Here is a 25060-nt window from a genome sequence, read left to right on the forward strand (position 1 = left end):
TATGCAATATTAGAATGCTACTTTTATTTTAAAAGTCATCATGTGTAAAGCATTAGTGTTTTTGAAATTGCATTCTTGAGTTAATTAAATAGACAATCTTTCACACATAAAAAGTGAAAGGAAGCAATTAAAAGCTAAACGAAGAAAAGCTGCCTTTTCAGAGCTGTGCATTACCCCATCACTTAATTTTAACTTCTCATGAACACAAGCATCTCAATAGTGCCACTGTCCAAATGTGGCATTTTCAGCACACTTGGTGTCCGTTTGAGCAGTATTTGTTTTCCTTCTGTTTGCCTACGGGACTTAGTAGAACAACAAGAAAATTCTCACTTGGGCAGCGTTTCACTAACAAGGAAGACATGGAGGTTTGTAGCTTTAGAATTACTAACCAGCAACAAAAAACTCCATGAAGGGAGTCCCACAGAAGTTAAGCATGGCAAGACAAGTGGAACTTCGGCCTCCACCCCCAGCTCGCCCCCTGGTATGGTGGTACGCCCTCAGGATCAGTACAGGAGGTCACCCACAGATCTCAAACCACAGCAATGCCTGGGCAGAGCTTGAGTGTTCCAGGCAGGAGCAGCAGTCTGCATTAGACTCTGAATCCCTTTTCCTTATGTGTTTGGGCCTGCGTTGACTCCAAAATGGCTCTGACCCAGACAAGTACAAAAGGTATTCCCACAAAAGCAAAGAAGGGGAAGGTGCATGCATGTGTTTGTTTTGGGACAAGAGGGAAAAGTAAGCTTCCATGTGCCATGGGAATTGGGTCTTTCTGGCCCAGCTATGTTATCTAGGTTCTCCAGCCCAGAAGGCTGCCATCCATGCTCTTTCGTGTCCATTCCCTTGAAGGCATTGTCCTGTTTAGGCCCCAGCTTAGGAAAAGCTGCTGTTAGGATCCAATCCTCTTCCCACTGCCCATATGGACAGAAGGAGGGGCTGCTGGAGGATCCAGGAATGGAGTCATGCCTGAGATCTGAAGTCCCATCATGACACAGATGTACCCAGCAGCAACAGGTGTAACAAAACGAGGCAGATCTATCGGCCTACAAAAAACATACAGCCAGTAGTTCCAGTTTCTGACTCCTCTCGAGCCAGGTGAAAGCTGACAGCCCACCTGCTTGATGTCTGTCCCCAGCCAGGTGAGACCGGCTGGGTACTGTAGCCCAAGGCCTGGTCTAACAGTAGAAGAGCAACCTGCTCACAAATGAGAAACCCGAACTGAAGGGCCTAGGAAAGCCATAGTGCAACCAGTTCAGACTCCTCCTTCTCTGCCCTGGGAAACTGGAGGATGCACCTTCCTATTTCAAGACAGGATGGGTCTTGACTACCTCAGACACTTGTGTTGTTTTGGTAGTTTGGAAAGACTCTTCCATAATGGTTTCTCCCTGCCCCTGCAGCATGTCCACATGTGTCCTTCCCCTACCAAGGCACCACCACCCCTGTCATGGGCGCAGGGCTATCTGCCCCTCCATCTCCTTTGCTGTCTGAGTGCACTGCCTCAGGCCTCCTGCCTATACCTCTCCAAGGGCTGAATTCCTGGAATTGGTACCTCGCAGGGGATTAGGCTGTATTTCACTGGTAAAGGACCATGGCTTCACAACAGCCCCATTTGCTACACAACCCCAGTTCATTCCCACAGCTGATCCATTCCTGGCACAGAAAAAGGAAAGGTGGGAAGTGATAAAAAAAGAGCATATGATCATGTGATTAATGCACATATAGTAGAGGGATGAATTCAGATTTCAAGGGGAACCTTCATTTTGGCATTTCCTAACAAGAGAGCTTGACTTTACAATCTTAACATTCTTATACATTGCATCCAAACATGTAAGTTACATTTTACTATTCATGAGTCTATTGAGAAGAGAATGGGTCTTAAAAAAAAATACCAGCTAGAATGATGACCATTTTAAAAAGGACTTCTTCATTCCTTAGCATGTTTTAAAAAAATAGATAAAGTGGAATTTCCCCATGACAAATGACAGTTGAGAGTTTTTCATACATGGAAGTTGTTTGCCTTTAAGTCTCACAGTTTAGCTAAATTCTTCTAGGCTTAAATATTGGCGCTGCTCCAGTTTTAATTATTAGAGGGAGCAGCAGAGAAAGGAGAGAAAAATACTAATATTCCAGACTCATGCGTTTCACAAAGGAGGGTCTGAGATATCTGACTGGAAGGTAACAGAGGGCGACCGTTGTGTACCTCAATAGTAAGGCTAGAAACAAAACCTTGAAGGAAATAAAAGTGATGTTTCCGAATGTTATATCCAGTGAGGAATGGCCAGCAGCCAGGAATTCTGCTTTTCAGGATTTTGGATTGCTATTATAGTGATGAATTTACTGAGGAATCTAACTCCAGCTACAGAAGCACGAGCAGTTGTTCACTTAAAGAGAAAGACAACAACTATATGTAGGAGAAACAAAGACAGCAATTTTTTCTTTTATTGTTTAAATAATTGCTCATTGCTACACTACCTAAGTGTAATTTTTTCCCAGTGAAAATACACCATCATGCAATTGCATAGTTCTCACTTCATCCTTTGTGCTACAAAAGTTCTGTACTATCACAAACTAAGAGAGTGTGTGTGCGTGTGTGTGTGTGTATATACACACTATCATTTCAGCACTACCTATTGTCTTACCAATACAAAAAAGTACTTTTAAATCAGAACACACTGTTTTAATAGGGTGACCAGACAGCAAATGTGAAAAACCGGGATGGGGTGGGATAATGCAAGCCTATATAAGAAAAAGACCCAAAAAATCAGGACTGTCACTATAAAATCAGGATATCTGGTCACCCTATGTGTTAATAAGCTCAGTATATGAGACAACACAAGCAGCTGATGACACCTCTTCTTTCTGACCGTAATCAAGTTTAGTTCCACGCTCAAGGAGGAACACCTCTCTCAGGGTCTGACCAAAGCCTATTGAAATCAGTGTAAAGACTCCCAGTGACCTTACTTGGCTTTGGATTAGGCCCTCAATAAGCTTTCCATCTTGTCTCACTATTTTTTGTTTTAAAAGGTTACTTGCTGAGAGCTACTTCAGAATATGAAGACAGACATTTCACCATCCCATCACAGCCGCATCTGTAACCTCCTGTTTTCTGCTGAGGCCTCAGGAACACAAAGGATTTAGGATGGGTTAAACGTTACCTTTATTTCTCATCAGCTCTCCAAAGAATCTGATAAGCACTGAAAAAAACATCCTATGGATGGTAGACACAGACTGAGGCTAATATCAACAGGGACTGTAGAGACAATCACAAATGAGTTCTACTTCCCTCACAAAATGGGTTCAGCTCTAATTTGCATTACATGAAGTTACCAAACAACCAAGCAGAAACTTCCATACTCAAAGATGCCTTAAAAAAACAAACAAACAAAAAAAAACACAGCCATCACAAGAAGTTTTGCTCTTTTGGAACATGAATTCTGTCCTCTACAATACCACCAGCTGACCGTACTTCCAGAACAGATTATGTCAGCTGATCTTTAAAGACTCTTGCCCCATCACCACTTCCCCAATACGGATACAAAGAGTACAAATTCCAAGTTCCCACCATTGTATCAATGTCTCATATCCTGTATCTCAACTTCCTCTCATCAGTTTTGCTATCAAGACCACTCCCTTGAATCACAACATACCATTGCATTCACATTGGGTCTTATGTCTGATGCTCATTCAGTGACTGTTACATTAATTGACTGGGTGGGATTCTGCTGTTATACACAGTTTCTGGAGCAGCAACTATTCCATCTTACAAAAGGTGCTTTTTTAATGCCTTAATCAGGAAACAGGATTTTGAGGCTTACATCGTCTTTTTAAAAGAGCCCACCAATACAGTCTTCACTAAATCGATCTGTAAACCAGTGTTAGGGGAAATCGTGTACTGGGAATCGGGTTGAAATACTCATTTCTAATGATTCCAAAACCACAACACAACCTGGATTTTAAAATTCCAGAATATTCAACTCCCATCGCAAAAAATCCAAACTTCACTAGTTCGTGATGGCAATCTATCTAGCAGCTCCCTCTTTCCTGGATATTAATGCAATTAAAAAGTCTCACACACAAATCTGCTTTATACAAAGGCATTCACTTGCTAACAAGGGTGTGAAAACTAGCATCAGTTATCTTAATGCAATAAAAACCTGACCTTCAGTTTAGGAAAGAGGTAAAGTTCACTATTGATTGGACCCACCATAATCTGTTTATAATTACTATTATCTCTGACTTAATCTTGTAAGAGGTCAACGGTTTTAGAAAAATCTTGCAAGTCATGTTATTTGCCTCCCAACTTCATATCTGGGTCAAACAGTCAATTACTTTCAATTGCTAATTTTAGATTTCAAAAATAAAATGAGTAATTCAATTTGATTTCACCTTCTGATCCTGAGATTAAATTGCAGACAAGCAAGTAGCTGCCAAATGTCATTGACTTAATTTCAGTACATCATTAGAGAAAGCTACACAGTACCCACTCAAACATTTCATCATGTGACATAATGCGAATTACTTTCTAGCCCCCAATACACCAGTGGACAGTCATCTCTCTATGTCCAACCCTATCATTCTGAGGCACTCTTATGCCACAAGTATCATCCTACACTGTACAAGAATCAAAAGAACTAAATAGGTACCAGCCGTTACGAACAGAACAGCACGACCAAGATTTTTAAACATGACTGCATCAAGTTAACCTCCTCTGGGCATAGTTAGGCAACTGAGTAAGTTTTGAGCCTCACTAAAGTCATTGAGTGTTGGTGGGCGCTCAGCACTTCTGGAAATCTATTCAATTGCCTAAATATGCTCTTAACAGCCTAATTTTAGGTATCCCTAGTTGAAATCTTGACCTAAGAGGGTGGAATGCGCCATCCACAAAATTCATTTTTAAGTAGCATTTGCCAGTCAAAAGTTAAATAGAAAAATGCTTTTGGGGGCTCATGGAAACAAGAAAGATAGTCTCACTGGAGATCACCCAGTGCTGCCACTGCATCTGCACTACTCGTGGGCACTTCCCAGGCCGTGACACATGGACTGCTTACCCAGGAAGGGCACCTCTCTCTGGCTGCACAGGATTCACTTGGGTTTCCACTATTCAGCAAGGGCTCTCAAGACCTTCCGGCATCTGCTCCTGCTGAGAGAGAACAGCCCAAGCACAGAAAGAGACCTCTTACCAGCCCAGGGCCACTCAGAAGGAGAGTCTGACAGCTTGTGCCTCCTCATAGCTGACAGAGCCTCAAGTCTGGTTTGAATAGTACGGTGGACTGAGGGAGTGAGGGCATAGTCTCACTTTCCAATACCACTTCCAGAAGTGAGACATAAAAGAACTACCTGTCCCTGGCCACTTATTGTCCCAACCTAACCTGCCAGAGGACAGAGCCCAGTCTGTGCAGAGCTTCACCATTCTCAGTCTTCTCCACATTACCTGCTACCCCTCATGCATGTTGTCTTGAGACTCGGATTTCAAAAACTGACCTGTACAAGCATTGCAGACCCTCAGAATTCCACTAAATGCCAAAAGTTAAGGAGTTCAGAACCACATAAAATGAGTTAAGGGGGAAAAAAATAGAAGTTAGAGAGCGTGTAGCCATACACAATCTTACTCAGTCTTAAAATAATCATGAAATTCTCACATGCTTGTATCTATTAGAACTGATTGGGAAAAGATTCCACTCTCCACAAAAAGTTTTCATAAAAAAAAACAAAAACAAAACAAAACACACACCTCCTGAATATTGCAAGTTCCCTCCCTTCCTCCTCTCCTGCAGTTTTTGGTAACCAAAACCCCCTCTAATTCCCATTTTAGTACAAAAACCTGAGAAACCCCTATCAAAATGGATGTTTCTCATGGAAGTGTCCATTTAGACAAAAGAAAAATAGCTTTTTTGAAAAATCAAAAAACATTTATAATTAAAATTTTTGATCTATAGTATACAACACCCCCTTCTCCCTCCCACATGTATTTTTCTCCTATACATGACCTCATGTTCATATAGCCTTCACCCTCATCTTCCCTCCTATTCCCCTGGACTGTTGATGCTCTCTGGTATTATCTTAAATAATGCAGGTACTTCGGTATCTACATAACTATATTCACATAAGAAACATTACACAAGTTGCTTAAATGTTTTCAGGATTGAGGCACCTTTGTTAGGATCAACCCAAAGCCCTCTGAAGTCAGTGGGAGTCTTTCCACTAATTCTGATGACCATTGGATAAGGTCCTAAGATCAGTTCTTGAAAAAGCAACTATGTTCAGCTGTATGCACAGAGTAGTTCTGTTACTTTGACAGAACAAGTCACAGTATACCAAGTAAAGCACAGGCCTAAATGTATGCAGGATCAGGGCCTTTAGCTGTAAGCTATTTGAGGCAGGAAATCTGCCTTTGTTCTGTAAGGAGGAAGACAGGTCTTTGGCACTGTGCCAAGAATAACAGATCTCCTCCTACACCCAGAAGTGAGTTAATGATTAAGTTATTCTAGTAATTGACAAGTTACAAGATATCCATTTTATCAAATAAAATGTAATGCAATTCTCAGGTATTTATGGAACCTCCCTTCCCCCCCCCCCCTCTAAATGAATATTTAAAAATAAGACAGAGGCTCCCAGACTTATTTTTAAAAGATGACAAGGGAGAAACTATGAAGATGCAGCTCGGTCTCTCATTTGCCTAGCCCAGAGGTCGGCAACCTTTCAGAAGTGCTGCGCCGAGTCTTCATTTATTCACTCTAATTTAAGGTTTCGAGTGCCAGTAATACATTTTAACCTTTTTAGAAGGTCTCTTTCTATAAGTCTATAATATATAACTAAACTATTGTTTTATGTAAAATAAATAAGGTTTTTAAAATGTTTAAGAAGCTTCATTTAAAATTAAATTTAAATGCAGAGCCCCCCAGACCAGTGCCCAGGACCTGGGCAGTGTGAGTGCCACTGAAAATTAGCTTGTGTGCCGCCTTTGGCGCATGTGCCATAGGTTGCCTACCCCTGGGCTAGCCTATCCTTCATCCAGCTTGACTGTACAGTAGAATCAAATATAAATCAATCACTCACAATATTTTACCGTTTCCATTTTTTGGACAAAGGAAGACTCTGTCACTGCTGTTAAGACAGCAGTGTTCAAAGAGCACAATACCATACTTAGAAAAACAAAAAATCAGTAGCTGTTGTTGCACCCTTTCCTGTAAGCTCATGACTTCGGTTTAGGAGAATACAAGCTTCTGAAATGTAGCCTTAACAAACAGAACATTGCTCAACTGTTCTAGAGGCAGGTGTCATAAACAAGCAGGCACATGGCAAACATATTGATTTCCTGAACCTTATCGCACAGCAACCAGTGCTCAGTTACCAGGCTACTTTAATATGTAATTTACTGCAAGAAGAGGGAACTAGACTAAGGATGTCTGAAACATTTACTGTAGAATCAACGGGAAGAGTGACTGCATACAGGCTTGTTGTTGTATATTGTAAGCAAATATTAAGGCAGATACTGCAGTTGTTGCTTCTAGCAATCATTAGTATTTTCAAACTGTTAAAAATATCTTCTCTGCAATGAACTGTTTACACAGATGCTATTAATCTTCTGCAACTGTTTACACTATGAAAATATAGTCTCAGCTGCCTGAGTTCTCCATCTCCTTAATTTAAATTCAAATGCTTAATTTCTGTTAAAACAGAGCCCATGGAAATTACCTCCATCTATTTCTTGTGCTAAACTGGCCCCCTGTCATTCAAAAGCCCACCTGGATTTGAAATTAAATAAAACAACTGGAAGAGTGGGGAACGATGCTGCATTTGAAACCCTTCTCTGGCCTGTCCCAGGCCCTGTCTCTACTGAACAGTTGTGAAAAAGGAGATTTAAAAGTTTTTGGATGTATGTATCCTCACAGTAGCAAGTCAAAGTCACTGCTATCCTAGATTATTGTGTGTTACGTATATAGCAAGTTAAGTAACATCAGCGGAACACATCAATATTAGAGGAGGTGGATTCCAAAATTTTGTGCTCAACCTATAGATTCTACAGCCCTGAAAGCCTCCCCCACCCCCACAAAAGAGAATGCGGATTATTAAGGACTCAGGTACTTGTTAAAATTGTTTACTAGACTAACACATCACAAGCAGTACAAGTTTTAAGAAGTCTGAGTCATTTCACCACGGTGTAAAAGTCATCACCATCCACACCGTATTCTCCCAGAATTAAAAAGGAAATATGGAGCAATTTGTCAAGTTATCAAAATAAAGCCCAAGAATGCTGCTGCAGCAAAAGGCCAGCCAGAGATAACATTACAGAAGTACTTGTGTAATGCTGCTGTTGTTGAAACCTTCACTTTAGGAAATCACTAGAGTTCAGTATCAGAAGTGTGCAGGCAAGGATCTGTAGGGTATGATAAATCTAAGTTTAATGGAAGAATTAACATGTTTCAACAGAGCAAGGCCCTTTATGGGACAACAGAGCTAAAACACTGAAGTGTGAGGGTCTATAACCCCCCACCCTTTTGTAGAAAGCTTTGTAATCCTCCATATAGAGCCTGATTTTTTCGCTGCCTAGAAGAGTTGCTGTCACTGTCATGGATACGCCATCGGGGTACTGGTTGAAATGGAATATAAACAGTACGTCGGTGCTGGTCCCTGCCATTGATACGGGCATCTGAATTCTAACATAATATAATATGGTAACAAGTAATCCTTCAGCTTTATTAGTTTATAGGTTCAAATATTCAGGTCCTAGATTTTAGCTAAACTTAATAAAGGCCAAATAATTATTAAGTAAAAGCCATGGTTTTAGTTCTCAAATAGACTTGCTTAGCAACATATCAGGCACTAGGTGTGGAGAAACTAAATATAAGGAAATGGAGTATGAAACACTGACTAAAGAGGAACTAGAAGGGGGGATAAGGGCTGCCCTCGAGTGCCAGCTCTGCTTTATGCAGTATATGCAATATAATAGGTAATGCTTGCTTAAGGGAAACTCGAAGGAGGGGTTATTAAAATAACCAGCTCAATCACTGCCAGAACACGTGAAATACGTTCAACTAGCTTGCTAATATGGACTATTTTAATGACTTTTGCTATACGTATTTGCAATCAAGGGGTCATAAGACAGTCAGTATAATTGCAAAAGAAACAATAACTGGAAATACCCCAAACTGAACTTACAGTAAATAACCTGCTGATTTGCAAAATCCCAAACTGTACTTACAGTAAGTAACCTGCTGATTTGCAAAATTGTATTACCAAAAATGGTAGTGTAATCTTTATGACGTTTTGCTGTTTTAACCTTTATATGCTTGGTAAAATTTGTAAGGGGGAGAGCAGCTTATCCCTTGCATGGGATTTTCGCTCTCTCTCCCTGTGTGCACATTTGTATTCTTGTTATAACAATAAAGGTGCCTCGGGCCGTCTGATCCAAAATCAACTGGATGGTGGTCTTTTCCCCCCACAAAACTATATTTGGCAATAAGTAACAGTCAACATGGATTTGTCAAGACGAAATCATGTCAAATCAACCTGATAGCTTTCTTTGACAGGGTAACAAGCCTTGTGGATGGGGGGTCGGGGGTGAAAGTGGTAGATGTAAAACTTTTGATACTGTCTCACATGACCTTCTCATAAACAAACTAGGGAAATACAACCTAGATGGAGTTACTATAAGGCGGATGCATAACTGATTGGAAAACCATTCCCAGAGAGTGGTTATCAGTGGTTCACAGTCAAGCTGGAAGGGCATACGAGAGGGGTCCTGCAGGAATCAGTTCTGGGTCTGGTTCTGTTCAATATCTTCATCAGTGATTTAGATAATGGTATGGAGAGTACAATTCTAAAGTTTGTGGACAATACCAAGCCGGGAGGGGTTGCAAGTGCTTTGGAGGGTAGGATTATAATTCTAAATGGTTTGATGTAAATAGGATGAAATTCAATAAGAACAGATACAAAAATTCTCCACTTAGGAAGAAACAATCAGTAGTACGTACACTAAATGGAAAATGACTGCCTAGGAAGGAGTACTGTGGAAAGGGATCTGGGGGTCATAGTGGACCACAAGCTAAATGACTCAGTGTAACACTGTTGCAAAAAAAGCAAATGTCATTCTGGGATATATTAGCAGGCATGTTGTAAGCAAGACACAAGAAGTAATTCTTCCACTCTACTCTGCATTGATTAGGCCTCAACTGGAATATTGTGTCCCATTCTGGGCAACACATTTCAGCAAAGATGCGGACAAATTGGAGGAAGTCCAGAAAAGAGCAACAAAAATGCTTAAAGGTTTAGAAAATATGGCCTATGAGGGAAAACTGGAAAAATAGGGTTTGTTTAGATTGGAGAAGAGCAGACTGGTGGGGTAGGGGGCAGGTACATGGATAACAGTTTTCAAGTACATAAAAGATTGTTACAAGGAGGATGGAGAAAAATTATTCCTAACTTCCAAGGATAGAAGCAGCAGCAATGGGCTTGAATTGCAGCAAGGGATGTTTAGGTTGGACATTTAAAAAAAAAAAATTCCTATCAGGGTGGTTAAGCACTGGTATAAATTGCCTAGGGAGGTTGTGGAATCTCCGTCATTGGAAATTTTTAAGACGAGGTTAGACAAACACCTTGTCAGGGATTGTCTAGAAGATAATACTTAGTCGTGCCACGAGTGCAGGGGACTGGAATAGAAGACCTCTCAAGGTCCCTTCCAGTGCTTTGATTTTACACCTACTGGGAAATTAAGCATAGAAATGTAGGGCTAGAAGGGACCTCAAGAAATCATTAAGTCCAGCCCCTTGCATCGAAGGCAGGACCAACTAAACTTAGACCATCCCTGACAGGAATTTGGCCAACCTGTTCTTAAAAATCTCTAGTGATGGGGATTCTACAACCTCCCTTGGAAACTTGATCCAGAGTTTAGCTACCGGTAGAGTTAGACATTTCTCCTAATATCTAACCTAAATCCCCATTGCTTCAGATTAAACCCATTGCTTCTATTTAGTTTTACCAGAAGCTGTAGTGCATTAGAAGTAACATTTTGCAATGCAAAAAACAGTCTATGGACTCTACTGGCTTTTCCATGAATCCCCACAAAGTCAGTATTTTAAAACTGAGATTGCACTTTAATTCGAAAAATAGATACTGTGTTATCTTTTACTTACTTATTAAAAATAAAATGGTCTGCAATGTTTATGCATAAAGCCCAGTAAATTTTATCAGCAATCTGCCTCTGAAATCTGGAAATAAATTAAAAGTGTTCAGAGAGATGCACATAAGACATAAGTAAAATGGAGGTAATTTTACATTCCCTTGAGAATATTTTAGAGCATAACATTACAGTATTCTTTAGTTGTTCAAGCCATTAAGAGTTTACATTTTCATCATGCAAAGTTTTTAAAAAATCCTGTTTATACAGTGTCTAAGTAGATCTTCTGGAATTTACAAGATAAATACTTGTAATTTGATTCTTATCTTCTCCAAATCCAATTCTAAGCCAATTCTGTGTAAAGGACACTAATTATAGCCTACAGGGAAAAAAAGGTAACCTATCAGTGAGAATACACTGGAAGCATTTAAAAGGGTATGGGACAGTGAAAAGTTACATAGATTTCAGATCTGCTCTTGTAAGAACAATAATTTGTTAAGTGAAAATTATTCTGTGCCTACTAACGTTCATTTTGTAATCTTATCAATGCTGCACTGAACATACTCTAGTCAATTGTCCGTACCATTTGCTATCGTTTTGTGTAAGCCTGCTGATCTTTTTAAGACTGCCCAATCTTTCTGAGACCAAGGCTAAGAAAAGAAAATCTGGGTAATCAGATCTTTATGCTAAAGAATGATTGTTTTCCTCCTATGCACACCCTACACACACCCTTCTTAAATAAAAGAAAAAAAGTAGTTAGTTATTTCAAGTGAGTAACATTTCAATTTCAAATGAAAATAGCATTCAGACACATTATTCTAGCAATATTTATAACATGGACCAAATATAGCATATAGGTCAGAAGGGACTCTACCATCGAATTGCTCAGGTGATGTCAGCTTTGCTGCGTGCTTCTCTGATGGCAAGTATAACTGTACCATGCAAATGGTGCAAACACTTATCTTTAGGCTTGGCAGGATTAGTTTTCTATTGGTATAAGTGCTAAACTTTGATTTCCTCAGACATAAACCAATGACCTATTGTTTCCACTGATGACCAAAATTTACAGTAGGCAAAATAAGATAAATATTGCTTGAGAACTTACTAGAGTTTAAGAATATTTATTTTGTCTGTTTTACAAATGTGATGTTGGCAATATTTTTTAACAATTACAAAGCTAACTTTCTGGAACCTGAACATCTATGGTCAATGTTTACTGAATTAAATAACTTGACACACCATAATTTCCCATAACTGTGAAAATTTAAAAATCAATAAAAATTGGAGGGAGGGGAATGCTTAACTCATTATTTTGCATAACTGAAAAGAAAAAAACATGAAAAAGTGCTTAAAACATCAATATGTCAATTATAAAAAATAAAAATTAAAGTCTGCCAAGTCTACCTGCCTTCACTAAACCAGAGCAAAACGACAGTTTTATGGTTAAGTCACAGGACAACGACTCTAGAGAGCAAGATTCAGCTCCTGGCTCTACCAGAGATTCCTTCTGCAACCTTAGGCAAGACACGTAAAGTAACCTCTTCAAAAGCTCTGCATGCCTTCAGAGCCCAAGTCCTAATTTCAAAAGCATCCAACTCCCATTGAAAGTAAATAGGGCTGAAGGGAAAAATTTCCCTTAATTTCTTTACTTCAGTTCCCCCAACAGTAAGATAGCATTAAATATCCTTCCAGTCTCTGCAACCATTGTTCTGGATAGATGACCAGCTCTTTGAAGTAGGGATGATTTCTCAGATGTATTTACAGCATGTGGTACAGTGAGGCTCTGATCTCAAATGAGGCATCTATGTGCAATTAAAGTACAGATAATCAGCAGCCCAAATTGGTAGCTTATTTTGGGGAAAGTGGCATTCTGTGTCATTCGTATGAGTATCTCTGAGTGCTGCGTGACATCAAAATTGGTGACAGCAGGTCCACCTACTGTGCAAGGCTAAGACTGAACTGCATTTCCAAAGCCATGGGCATCTTTGCTTTGAGGGTCTGCCGATCTCAGCATTCACACTCCATCTGTAATTATTGTTCTCTTTGCACAAAAGGCCAGCAAAAGCAAAATGAGAACTCTAAGTATCAGAATCAAGGCTGAGCAGTCCAGAATGAGCTGTTTCCATGAGTGACCACAGCCACCGCAGACATGGCAACCGAGAAAGGCTAAAGATCAGCAGTCAGAAGGTACAGGTTACAGGAACATGAACTAGATGGGTTGCAATCAGCAAATAGGTGGTGCTTTAATAGCGTGCGTACTGAATTTTTCCTTTTGCCGTAATTCATTCAGGGACACAAAATGGGCCCTGTGCACTAGCCTTTCCTAGTCACCATCATCTAACGTCAACATCTTTTTCCCTTCCAAAGCAACAGCATCAGAGGAGTCTACAAATGCCGTTAAGTCCCCATCCAAGCACAGGTTTATATTAAAATCAATACAAAATAGCCTGTGTCGTCAGCAGCTTCTGCCTTCCTCTACCTAGAACAGAGCCTATGTTCAAGAGAACAAGTTTTTAGGCCTTTCAAGAGCAAACCTTCTATCAAGAGAACCCAAAAATTCAATAAAAGTAAGACAGACTTCATTTAACTAGCATCTGTTAAGAAAAAAAAAAAAAAAAACCTGGGCCAACATGGCAGGGCAGGGCAATGGGTTCTGCTCACTCGCTGAAAGCTTTAAACTTAAAGCACTGAGTTTATTTAAAGTGGGGTTACACAAAGAGTTGTGGGTCCAAGCTAACAACTTCTGTCATAAGAAAATTTTCTATGGCCAAGATACTATGGTCTGGAAAGGGAGTAGAGACTATATGGCCAGTTCAGTGAAATGCTGATGTGAGAGTCCTCAAGATAATAAGTAACATACTGATTGGTTGGGTGGATGGCAGTATAGCTTCTCTGTCTAAGTTAATCATTTCCTCACATGTGTTAAGTTCTGTTATGGCAGAACTTAGGAACCCCAGTCAAGGATCAAAACCATTGTACAGACATATGAAGGGGATGAAGTCTGCCCCTGAGAATTTACAATAAAAACCTCACAGACCATTTCAGTATATGGATGGCTTTAAGCACATATGTGAACTCAGCCAGACACATTCCATGCTTCACTTTAAACCTGTGTGTTTACAGGATGAGAGTCTACTTGAAAAATATGTGCGGAACACTTGAAATCCAATTTGTACTCCATCCTCTCTCCCCAGACACTCCAAAACACAACTAACAACACTGGAGGGAATTTCCAAAAGCACAAGTGATTTAGGAACACAAACCCCACCTGCACTCCTAAGTCATGCTGGCACATTGAAAGTCTGTGGGTAAGTACACTTGCTATTAACCTGCCAGACTGGTAAGTGACCACAGTTAAAGCCAGCACAGGAATGGGAATACAATGTAAATGTGGGTAATTTGACACAGTAGCGATACGATTTGAAATAGACCAACATTTTTTGAAGGAAGAAAATATTTTGCTGAGCTGGACTCACTCTGTGTCCAAAGAATTAAGCAACTGTCATTTGATATCAGACTGAAATATGTCTATTTCCCATGCGATATGGGTCATTTTCTATTGGAGGAAAGATTCTCTCTCATACACACTTCAAATCAATAGGCAGAGATCTCATGAGAAAAAAAAAAAAAAAAAAAGAGACAAGAGCACCAGTAAAATACCACTACCAGCATATTTACCAGAGGCCATAGGAAGAAACTCATTAAAATGCAATACTGGATTAAGACATCTGCAAACAGAACTTTTCCCCTTTCAAATGGAATGATAGATAAATAAGAGATCTCTCTTGGTTTCAGTTGATTGTAGCATTTGTAGGTCAGTCACAAGCTTATTGTTAATTTGTTAAAAGGCAAACCAAATTAGATACCTTGCACTTAATCCATTAGATAATTTAACAAAATGAAAAGTTTATCAATAGGAATATTTAAATTAGATCAACTCTACAACCATAATACAAAAAAAAAAGAACACACCCCTCAGAACTATTGTTCCTCAAAAAAATTTAATGTTTTTCTGCAGCTTAAAAACACATTTCCCACCCTTTCTCAAAGAAAATACCACAATTTTGCTCACTACATTTAACAAATGGACCATTTTTAATTTGGGCCAATAAAGCAAGCCAGTTTGAGAAGAGTCTGAGCAGCGACCATCGCACAGCATTATTTGAACATTATGGCACCTATAAAATAATAAAAATCCTGCCCCACCACGCTGCTGAGCCAGGATGCGGGAAAAGATCCAGGAAGAATCAAAGGGATTTGACAATCTAAACAGTGTTTTGTTTAACAAGTGCTGAGGGTTGTAACTTTACGCACCTCAGTTTTGCTCAGCCCCATGCAATTCTTTACAGAAGGGCTGTCAGGACTAAAAGCAAACAGAAGGCTTTTAAAGCAACTATGAACAACAACAAACAACAACAACATTGTGAGGCTGCACTAACTGGAATCAATAAAAGCAGAAAAATTCACTCCTCCCACAGAGAGCCCAAACAATGACATGGCATGTATAGAACTCTATGGAGTAGGATGGAAGTTATCCTTAAAAACAGAAGAATGGCCATACTGGATCAGACTAATGGTTCCTCTAGCCAAGTATCCTGTCTCTGACTGTGGCCAGTATCAGAGCTTCAGGGGAGTGTATAAAACAGGACAGCTGGAGTGATCCACCCAGTCTTCCCCTCCCGGCTTCCGGCAGTCAGAGATTTAGGGACACCCAGACCACGGGGTTCATCCCTGACCATCTCGGCTAATAGCTGTTGATGGACCTATCCTCCATGAACTTATCTAATTGTTTTTTGAGCCCAGTTATACTTTTGGCCATCACAACATCCTATGGCAACGAGTTGCACAGGTTCTTTATGTTTGTATTAAAACCTGCTACCTATTAATTTTGTCAGGTAAATCTTTTGTTTTTCGTTTTGGGGGGGAAGGGCAAACAACACTTCTCTACTCACTTTTTCCATATTATTCATGATTTTCTAGACCTATCATATCCTGCGTTATTCTTCTGGCCAGCAAGCAGCACAGTCTCACTGTGGTTGCTAGTCGCTTAACCCTACTATCCCCTGCGAAAGGAAAATCAAGAAAGTCTGGGACAGTGGCACCTAGCAGAAAGGACACTGGACAGGGACTCAGGCAATCTGGTTCTACTCCTGGTTATGCCAACCTAACCTCTGGTGTAGACATGGCTAGGTCACTGGAAGAATGCTTTTGTGGACCTAGCTACTACCACTCAAGGGGTGGATTACCTATTGCAACGGAAAAACCCCTTTCATCACTGTAGGAAGCACCTATGCTCCAGCAACACAGCTATGGCTCCATAGCTGTGTCATCTTAGTGCTGGTCGTGTAGACGTGGCGTAAGTGAAGTTAAGGCAGAGAGGGGATCGGGGTAGGGTGACCAGACAGCAAGTGTGAAAAAAAATCAGGAGAGCAGGGCAGGGGGGTAATAGGAGTCTATACAAGAAAAAGACTGTCTATAAAATCAGGACATCTGGTCTCCCTAAATGGAGGAGAAGGAAGAAAGGCACAAGAAAACAACAAATAATTATTTTAACATTTACAGTGGGAGGGAACAGTTTTGTTTTAAAACAAACAGTCTAGCCTTAATCCTCCAGGTCAGATAGTCAGCTGGTGAAATTCAGCATAGCATTGCTGAACTCAATGGAGATATGCCAATTCATACCAGGCAAGGATCTGGCCCTCTCTCGCTCTCAATCTCTGAGATCCAAATGTGGGGAACAAAAAAAAACAAAAAACAACACCACAAAGTTTTATATTGCATCCCTAATACCAAATCTCAGAGAATATTGTCCAGCAGTAGTAGGAGGGTTGTTTAAAAAAAAGGAATGCATGCAAACAAACATTCTTGATTACTCCAGTTCCACGATTCAGCAATTCCAGACGGAGTAATTCCTCACCAATAAAAGTGTGATAAATCTCACATATTTATGAACAAAAATTGTGAATTCAGGCCTTGATTGACTTTTGAGAACTATGGTGTGTAGACTTTTTTTTTTTTTTAAATAGCTATATTTTTTTTTCCTGTACAAAAAAGAGAAAAAAAAATCAACTTAAACAATGAAAATCTCTCTCAAAGCAAAATATAGAAAGCAGCTTGAGAATGAGGGAAGAATTAACCCAGTGTACTTAAAGAAAAAAACCCTATATGCAATATACACCCAGCCATGAACCATAAATTAGCTTAAAGAGACGGCAGAAGATGTCTAAACAAACATAAAACCTTCCGAAGGCCTCACACTATTGCCCTTCCCCCCCACCCCCGTCAAGCCTGGCTGCAATTTACAATAAGTCCCTTTAGTCCACTGTAATGCCCCCAACCTCTGTACGCTGTGCTCTCAAGCCCCATGAAGGCCTGACTGAGCAAACACAGTACCCTTTCAATATGGCCTCTTGGGGCTCCGGCTTCACTTGGCCAATGAAAGGGACTACTGTAAATAAAAGAGACCTGCTTGACCTGCCCATTGTCATCTTCCCAGACCCCTGCGTCCACCCTACTGTAACAGAGCCGGCTCTTCACAAAGACCCTGCTGATGTCTTCTCTGCCTCAGAGGGGTACACCCACTGGGACTGAGTTTCAGATGGGGGGGCGTGGGAGAAAAAGAGAGAAGCGTCAAGGTTTTAAAACTTGCTGAGCAGGAGGTGGTATCTTTAAAATACAGAGCCTCCGTTTATAGCCCAGCTACACGAGCTTTAAAAGCACTCCAGTTCACAGCCAAGCACCCACGGCTCTTGTTTGCATGGTCGAGCTCTGCTACACATCATCCATATGTAGTTCTGACTGGTCTCCAATTTCGGTATATTTTGCCACCCAGTTATTTGTATGTAACATGCTTTCAGCACAACCCATCAGACATGGAAATTGTCTCTCAAAAAGACTAGTCTGCCACGTACCCTGTCCAAACAGAGAAAACAAACAAAACCAACAGAGGCGCACAGTGCATCCACAAGCGCGGCTAAAGCAGCTAAGGAAGTTCAGGCAATTTAAAATAAAGTAGTTGCAGAGGCAAATGCAGAAAAGCAATCTCAGAAACGACAACAAGACAGCGGATTTTTTTTTTTTGTATAAAAACACGTGCACGCATGTGCGCACACACACAGAGTATTTTCAGTCATTATACATCCAGTCCAGGAAAGATTCAGTTCCCTGTTGCCTGCAGGATGCTGCTCACAGCGAAGTCAGCCAAGACACTGAACCAAAACTCTGAGCTACTAAGATCCTTAACATTTACTAGACTGACAGGATAAGGTTTTATTGTTCCACATGAAGACCTTTCAAACTGAAGGTAATTAGCAGGGAGACACACACTTGGTTCAAAATAAACACTCCTCTACTGCCACCTTTAAAGGAAAAAAAGACTCTGATTCTAAGAAACAGAATGCTGTCCTGGTATGAACTGCCACAGCCAAATGCACCTTTTGAAAGAAGGTTCTGCAGAAGAAGCTGTGGGTAACAGTTTCCACAGCTTGAAACCCTGGACAAAAACTGAATACATAACCCACATAGAAGCCACCATTACTTACATTACAGCGGCTCAGTTTGTGCCAATCGAGCACAGGTCTGATGAGATCTTTCCATCATCAGCCCCTGCCCTGCTTAGAGGGGCTTCATACCTTTGGATGTAGTAACTAGTTCTCAGTTGAAATTTGTCCTATAGAGTCTTCATTTAACACCATTTGTTTCCCTTCTATTCTTAGAGAAAGATCTTTATTTTAAAAAAGAAGATATTTCTTGGGTTTTGGTTGAATTGTGTTCCAAAGGCAAATTTATTTACGAAGTGAAGGGTTGCTAGACACAATCTTGATTTATCTCAGAGCAAGAAGGCAGGGACAGGGAGCAGTCTAAAAAAACAATGAGCCAATTATCCATAGAAAAATAAAAGTACTAGACACTTGTTCCCAGCCCACCCAGACTTGTGAAACATACCAATCCCTAACTGTGCAATGAAGAGCTCAGGAGAGTGCGAGAACAAGTTCAAATTTGGGAAGAGAGGGTTGCAGGTAAAGTAATATCTGGGATTTAAAACTACTTTTTTAAAAAATGCAACTTTTCCAACCCTTTGTACAGATGAATACTTGTGGGTTTACAACATTTTGTGCTAGTTACAGTGTTTACTTCACATGCAATCAGTTGCCCATGAAGAGGTTCTTAGCATTTTCATTAGGTGGACTCTACGCACCAAAAAGCTGAATACACTGAGAACTGGAAAGAATTTGTATCTTATTTGGTAGCTGATGTGGCAGATTAAACGTGGCCCTTCCCAATATAGCCTAGCTAGTAAATTCAGATTTACAATGACAACTAGTATTTTCTGCACTGTTCTCGCCCCCACCCGCCTGCATCCCCAGGGTGTGTCTACTCTGGAATTAAAGACATAAAGAAGATATTTTCACACAGCACACTAAAAATAGAGCTATAGCCATGGCCAGAATATGCATCTATGGTCTTGGAAGGGATTGTTCTCAGGACAACTAGCTCCTCCTTCCGCCATGGCCACCCCTCTCTTTTTAGCATGCTACCTTGATCACAGCTCTCACAGGTATGACTCCTCAATCTGGAAATTACACTGTCCAGCTCCAGTATAGACCTACCCTCAGTCTTAAACCAGTGTTAGGAAGAGCCACAACAAAGGTAAATCCAACTGGATGGGACACTCTCCCCTACTGTTTGAGCCAAGGGCAGAACTCTCTCCGGCACCTAAGTCTGCATGAGGCCCTCTGAGCCAATTCCTGGGGGTTCCAGTCCATGCGGTAAGAGGACCAGGCTGCTGCACTGAGGGGTGTGTTCTCAACCTTTACTAGAAGGAGGAAGGATCACCATTGCTGCACATGGCAGGGCACTGTTGCAGACAGACTAAGTAATAGATACTGGAGCCACATTTACATCGATCTAGTGCCTCAAAATCCCCCTCACTAGACATTCAGAGAAGAGCAAGCACCATGCAAGCCAGCTGGCATGGGAGCCACTGAACAGCTGCAGTGCCAAGGAGAGAATTGCAGCCTGCACTCAGAACTTCACAGAGACTATGTGCTTTGGGGCCGGGCGTGTCTTGTTTGGTGTTTGTGCAGTGCCCAGCACCACAGAAGTTGGTCCATGACAACATAAACTAAACAACATTTACAGCTAGGCAAGTGAGACTCATATTCTGGCTCTTGCGTTACATTGTAGCATCTCAATTCTCACCTCTGTGGCCTCACCTTGTTCCTGACAAAACAGCACCAGCCCAGAGTCCACAATTACCTCTTCATGCTCACTCACTCTGCCTTGGTTTGACCTTATGGGACGCCAGCGTTTCATGCTACAGTTTCTCACTGTGGCAGATCTGCTGGGTGTCCCCAAAAGGCTCGACATCAAGGCCCACGGCCTCACCATCCGCAGCGTGAATCATCTCTGTGGCGAGCAGCAGCATACTTCTTTCAAGGCTCTCTGGCCACAGGAAGTGAGGTACAGGTCTGCTACAATTGCGACTGGAGGGAAGCGTATACCCAGCAGAATTCTGGCTCTTAATATTAGTATGTTGCTGTAATGCCTTCCACCTGGAAAGATCTTTATGCACTTTGCAGCGCATATCAACACATGCTCGGGAATTGCTTCACCTGCTTTGGAAGTGCAGCCACCTCTGTGATGGAATGTGGCAGCTGTTTAAACAGCCCCCAGCTTAAGACAGAGAATGAATAAACACTGGATCCAGTTGAAACCGCAGGTGGATTATAGGGAAGCAAAATAAACCTGACACCTGAATCAACTCCTTTATTAATCGGGAGCATTGCTCTAATATAGGGGTCTTTAACTGGCCAGGAGCAGACAGGACCTCAAGCTTTACATACACTAGGCCAGACCCTCAGCTCGTGTAAAACAGCATCACTCCATTGGCTACAGTGGCTTACAGCAGTTGAGGATCTGGTCCACTTTCCTTAAGGATCTGTAACCCAAAGGTCTGTTTTACAAAAGAGTCAGTTTTTATCTTTTTCTGATTTCCACCACTAACTGGACAGATGCCTTTGCAATAAGGGGGCGGTGGGAGAACCATCACCACACAAGATTTGCACATACACAATCTGGCATGGAGGTCACAAATAGCTGTTACAACACACACACACACACACACAAGCCCAGAAAGCCAGTGCCAAGCTCAGGACACTCAGCCCTGACCACATGGGTAGTCTGCTTATAAATGTTTGTTGGGGGAAGTATGGGCGGGGGGGGAGCAAATTCCTCTACTTGCTCTGGCTCAAGGCTGCTTATTGGAGTTCATCAGTTCCATTTCCAGGCTAGCCAATCAAATGGAATGAGAGTGGGAGGGTGGAGGGAGACAATTTGCTCCTTGTGCTTGGCCTGGTTTACCTGATGGTTGTGACAAAGCAAGTAAACAAGGGGTCTGATACATTAATACCTGTGACTGCACAATAAGAAATTGTGTGTGCTGTTTTATGAGCCCTCTGCACAAACGCATCACTATCAGGAAGCACATCACTCACTCGAGGCTCCTTCTAATTAGAAGGCTGCTTTCCGCCCAAAGTTGAAAGAAGATTTTGCTCAGCTACTCTGGGATGCAGGTCCCTGCGCCTAGACGGCTTTTGTTCACCAATGCCTACAGACTAGGAGTTAATTTTTTTAGTGCATCCTAATGAAAGTGCCATGGCAGCATAAAAGAAAGGAGGAGGGTCCGATTCTGGGCATTTGTATTCTAGTGTACCGTGGGTGCTGGCAAGCTCCTTTTGCGCCCATGAGCCTGCTAGGACAACAATTAAAATGAGGCGCAAAAGATGAGCTTGTCAACTGTGTCTGGTATTCCTGGCCAGAGTCCAAACTCTCACTGAAGCCAACAAGAGTTTTGGGAGTCAGTCCCTGAGACAAGATGCCTACATACAAAGACACAAACCTACGTTAACACACAACACCCCTTCTCTCACCCCCCCAGCTCCCATGCACCTCCAAACCCTCTCATCTAACGGTCCCCGTCGCCATCTTCCCCCATTCCTGGCAGGGCCACCCAGAGGATTCAGGGGGCCTGAGGTCTTCGACAAAGGGGGACCCCTGCTGAATTGCCGCCAAAGACCCGGCACTTTGGCGGCGGTTTCCCGGGTGGAAGGACCCCCCGCTGTGGGTCTTCGGGGCACTTCGGCGGTGGGTCCCAGAGTGGAAGGACCCCTGCTGCCGAATTGCCACCAAAGACCCAGAGCGGAAAAAGCTCCGGGAGCCCAGGCCCCACCAGAGTTTCCCAGGGCCCCCAGAGCGAGTAAAGGACCCTGCTCCAGGGGCACCGAAAAACTTTCATGGGGGCCCCACCGGGGCAAATTGCCCCACTTGCCCCCCCCCCCCCCCGGCAGTCCTGATTCCTGGTGTCATACTTTTACTTGACAGGGACAGCCCCTCAGTGGACTTCCCCCAAATTCCACCCCTCTCCCTTCACCTTTACAAGTGTCACTTCTCTGATTAATCTTTCAACACGACCGGTCTCAGCAACGTCTCACATCTCAACCACTGGCTTCTGATCAGATCTGTCTGCATTAGACAGTAAGCGCTTCAGAGCCAAAGACTTTCCATAGCATTCTCCACAGCAATTTATGGGACCACATCAATGATAAGAGCATCTGTCCCTCCCCACCAACGTTCAGTGGCTTTTCAGGCCATATGGGTATCACTTTACTTGGCTAGTTCTCAGTTCCTCATACTCCATTCCTCCCGCCCCCACCACCACCCACATACACCCCATGCCTGCCCCACAGTACCTGTGAACTGTGATGCACACACCAACCCATCCCTGCATTAGTTTCCAAGGAGGCTGCAGTGGCTTTTACCACTTTAAATAATGCATTTACCAGTCCTAATTAATTCAAGAAAAGGATGATACACATTTCTTGGTTGCTTTAAGTTACATCTGGTTAGACACAGAAAGGCGCAGCGCTAGCTAAAGGGTCAGATAAGCTAAAAATCAATAGAAGCAACTGCCTCTGAATGCTTTAAATCAGAAACCCCCATTCCAAACTCTCCCGAGAGCTAGAGTAAATAGAGGAGCCCATGGAGGAAGACCTGAGTATGTCTCAACACCATTATGATGGGAATCCCAGTCTGACCACCCAGACCCATGACTCCTCTCAGCTAACATGCACCTGAGCAAAAGCAGAAAGGGGTGGGAGACAGAGGGGGTGCAGTGAGATCACTCTGTGCTTCGCACTCTGCTTTGTATACCAAGCACTTTAAGCAACGGCACCCAAATTTTGTCTAGCTAATAGCTGCACTGGCAATCAAGAGTGCAAGCCACACACAAATTGTGGCCAGACTGCAGCCTCCTGCATCTTTAAATAGAGAGTTGTTGTGAGTTCAACTCAGGCTTATGGGTCATGGCACGCCAAGATGTGAATGGTCCAATTCTCCCCTTCATTACACCAGTTTAAGACTAGAGTTATTGAAACACACAAATAGTTTTCTGCAAAACACTTAAACGAGACAAAAAAAAACCCCACCGCTTTAGAAGAGTTTTTTGACAATACAAAAACAAATATTTCCTTTTACTTTCATTTTCCCATCCTCTCCCCTGCTCCACCTTGGTTTTTTTGAAGTGGGGGGAACAGGGGGGAAAAGGAAAAAGAGAAGTGGGAAACTCAAAACTAAAAATTGTTTTTATTTAAACTGTGAAAATACTTGACTTTTTCACTTGAAAAACTGGGAGATCTTTACCAAGATGAAAATTTTCATTTTGGTGAAAAAAATTCATTTTCCATGGGGGGATTAAAGTTTTGATGAAAACTATTCAATCCGTTTTATTGCATGCCAATGATTTCAGTGGAGTTACACCACTGTCATGGAGAAGACAATCAAAATTCCACATGGGCCAGCATTCCCAATGAAATAGTGCCTGACTGCATTTAGACCCGTTGCCCATTCTTTGGTCAACCCTGATTTCAAAGCTAAGTTGTTGTTTTTTGTTTGTTTGTTTGTCTGTCTTTTTTTTAAAAAAACAAAAACAAAACAAAACACTGAGTATTGCTGACTGAATTTTTCTGAGCTGCAATTTCCACCTAGCACCCAAAAACTGGCCTTTTTTCAAAGCATTTTTCCACAGAGTTGTCAGCGCCATTGAAATTTTTTCATTTTTTCCCCCTCATTTAAAAAACAAAACACAAAAAACAAAAAAGTGTTTCAACGAAAATATGGAAAAAAATGGGCAAAGGTTTAAAAAACGGTTCAAGTTCTAAAGCCTTCAAAACAAACGACTTCAAACCTTCGTGACATTTCCCCCCCCTCCGTTGCCTAGAATCCAGAGCGCCAGTAACCTCCCTCCTCATCTCTGGACTCAGCAATGCGGCTTCAGTCTGACTGAAGCCAAAAGAGTTTTATGCAACTGTCAAGTGTCATTGGTCAGCACTGACAATATATATATACACACACACACACACACACACACACACACAGTCAGGGTGTAAAATGATTTCTTTTTAAAAAAGGATCCACGCTAATGCCCATGATGTGTGGTGTTATCATTGTTTCCTACAGCCAGCCGCAAGTGTGTAGACGCAGAGCGACGCAGGGCCATGGAAATGCATTTCAAAATAGTTTTCTAGGCAAGTGCAGAGGGGCTGGTTCTTTTGTTGAGGTTAGCAGTTACAAGAGAGCTGGGGAAGGAGGACTGGCAAATAGACAATGAACCGATATTACACAATGCCTCTGCCTTATCTCTCCTACGCAAAGGCAGTTTGTATGTGTTGCGTAGCACACTACAACCACAGCCCCTACCCAGCAATAGATAAGATATCCGTCACTGGTGTTAGCTACCTAACCCAGCTTAGCAGCAGACTCCTGCAGCTCAAGCAAGTCCCTGGCAGCTAACTTGAATTTAAACAATTCAGGAACTCTTAAAAAAAAGATAAAAATCACATTAGCCAATGTGAGTCTCTTCCTTTGCTACTGATAGCAGATATTTCTACT

The 25060-nt window shown here is 41.8% G+C and overlaps 1 protein-coding gene across 3 annotated transcripts in view; it reads right to left on the bottom strand.

The window, feature by feature from the left end:
* The window catches only part of ZBTB16 (zinc finger and BTB domain containing 16), a 177171-nt gene that overhangs the window by 135198 nt on the left and 16913 nt on the right, over positions 1-25060 (bottom strand). The gene's annotated exons all lie outside the window — the stretch shown is intronic.

This window comes from Chelonoidis abingdonii, chromosome 18 (assembly GCF_003597395.2).
Source record: "Chelonoidis abingdonii isolate Lonesome George chromosome 18, CheloAbing_2.0, whole genome shotgun sequence".
NCBI classification, from domain to species: Eukaryota; Metazoa; Chordata; order Testudines; family Testudinidae; genus Chelonoidis; species Chelonoidis abingdonii.